Here is a 2,461-nt window from a genome sequence, read left to right on the forward strand (position 1 = left end):
TGCCTCCTGTGAGAATCGAACTCACGACCCCTGGTTTACAAGACCAGTGCTCTGCCCCTGAGCTAAGGAGGCATCTGCACAGGGAACAACTTCCGTCATATATTAACTTCTATAAAACATCTTAATGGTTATTAAAGGTTTGCCCCCTGTGAGAATCGAACTCACTACCCCTGGTTTACAAGACCAGTGCTCTGCCCCTGACATAAAGAGGAATCTGTACAGATATCTATACCTAGATATCAATCTTTTTAAACATATTATTATCATTGGGGAGCTAACGCCGAAGGAGGTGCATAGCCGTATCAACCCTTCGATTCCACCTGCGAGAGTCCCTTATGGCAATCCATCACAGGTACTCTTCTCAAGTTTAAGCTCTTCACAAGAGGTTTGATCGATCTGCCGAAGCTACGACTTCCTAGGTTGTCTCACAGGCCTTCTCCATCCAGGGATGTCTTGAACAGAGACAACTTGGTGGGGGCTCATTTGTGGGAATCGAGCCTGAGCTGGCAATCATGAATTGTGCAAGTTATAGTATATAGTATAAGTCCTGTACCCAGTCTCATGGTGCGACCATTGGATGGACACGTGGTTCCGTCAACTGTACCCCATGACCCAAAGGACTTAGTACAAAATGCATCAGGATAAGGATCCAAGGCACATGTTTACGTCCAGGTCTTACTACCGTTTAGTAAATTGGCCGTATCAGGGCCTTGAAGACCTAGCCTAGTCCATCTGCACAGATACCTGCATCTCCAAATACTTTTGCTGAGAGTTCATGACCCCTGATGATAGGTTAATCCATTTACTAACTCTGGTCTGACAGCCCAGAGTTATGGACTACACTACTACACTTCTGTACACGACATCAAAGTTGATTCTGGATTAAAGTTTAATCCAGATCTCTAATGTACATGCGCAATGGCAGCGTCCAGAGTCAACTTTTAACACACCTCTGGAGCAGTATTAACTTTTAAGCTCAAAATATAATCCTGCACATACGCAGAACAAGCTAGTTAATCCCACATATTGTTTATTATAAGCAATAACAAAACAAATTCTGACATTTTCATGTTAAAGATATTCATATATATGAAAATTCATCAATAAAATTCTCAATAACTCTCAACTGTGAAAAGAAAACAAAAAGATATTCCACAGAGAATTCCATAGTTTACAGACACAGAAAAGGCATTGTTATATCCAGGGTGGAAATATTCCAACTTATGTAACATATTACAAAAACTAAAAAAAAGAAAGCTTTTAATCATTAGGCTTTAGATTTCAGGTACAAACTTCCTAAATCTCTAAATTGCAAAGAATCCAAATCTGTGTGATTTTTGTTTATCATAATTCCTCTCTACCAATATCTTGAAACAATTACCAAACCCCGTGCCCTGAGATCACACGAGAAAGTGCTCTCGAAGAAAACTCTCCCGCAAATATGAACGAGTTACGAGTATCTTATATTGGTTTGACACCAGTTCAGTTGCCTATAAAATTCAAAGCCTATTTGAAGCCTTTGATATATTTTAGTTTTACTGACACAGACGTAATTCTTAATGATATAATACTACTGTATATGTTCATGTATATATATTTGTCTCTGCTGCAAACATCTCACTATCAATATTAGCATGGGATATGAAACCCAAGGAGAGTGACTGTTAATTTCCACTACACAAATACCGGCTCTTCCATGTAAAAGAATATACTGGTAAAGTTGATCCTCACTGATGGGTGGGTCCGGCAGAGGTATCTCAACACTACCCGCATCTAAGTTAACTGATGGTGAATCAACCTGGTAATACTGTTCAAAATAATTTGAACAGGATCTGAGATCTGGCCACTTACTTAGCAGACTGCAGTCACCTTTGAGCAGGGCTTGAAGTTCAGTTCCTCAGGGCCATCGACCTCCTCTGCTTGACTCCTGCTAAAATGTTCCCTGTTCATTCTCAGCAGTGACCAAGTCCTGCACACCAGGGAAGGATTCAAATCGCGATCCCATCAGACGAACCACACGACAAACTTCTGTGGCCTTCAGTGTCTCCTGTGAGATAATATTGTCTTGCTCTTGGGCATTCACCAATCGATTCTTGAGCTGCATCAAGCATTTCACATTTGAAGGTGTCCCACATAAGTACAGGAGCCCTTAGGTTGCCGAGTGCTGTGAAACGAACAGAGATTGCCTCAGCAAACCCCCAGGCACACTCCCCGCCCACAACCTGTCCACATGAAACACTCTAGGGTGATCATTGAACTGACAGGAAATTTTAAAGTGGACTCGGAGGGTAGCCACACCTAATCTATGATCAGGATCACAGAACTCGGTACTCTGATACGCACTGCAGTTCTGGAGGGTTCTCCATTGATGCTAATGAAGATGTGGTCGATCTCCTTCACAACATTAAGCGCATCACTGTACCATGTCCAACAACAGAGGTCAGAGCCCTGCTAACAAGAG

General features: G+C 41.9%; 1 non-coding gene across 1 annotated transcript; it reads right to left on the reverse strand.

Annotated features, from left to right (window-relative positions):
- On the reverse strand, positions 1 to 72 carry TRNAT-UGU (transfer RNA threonine (anticodon UGU)). The gene has a single exon. It is a non-coding gene; the product is annotated as a tRNA-Thr (tRNA).
- Between the last annotated feature and the right edge of the window lie 2,389 nt (positions 73 to 2,461).

The sequence above is a fragment of the Penaeus vannamei genome, chromosome 6 (genome assembly GCF_042767895.1).
Source record: "Penaeus vannamei isolate JL-2024 chromosome 6, ASM4276789v1, whole genome shotgun sequence".
NCBI classification, from domain to species: domain Eukaryota; kingdom Metazoa; phylum Arthropoda; class Malacostraca; order Decapoda; family Penaeidae; genus Penaeus; species Penaeus vannamei.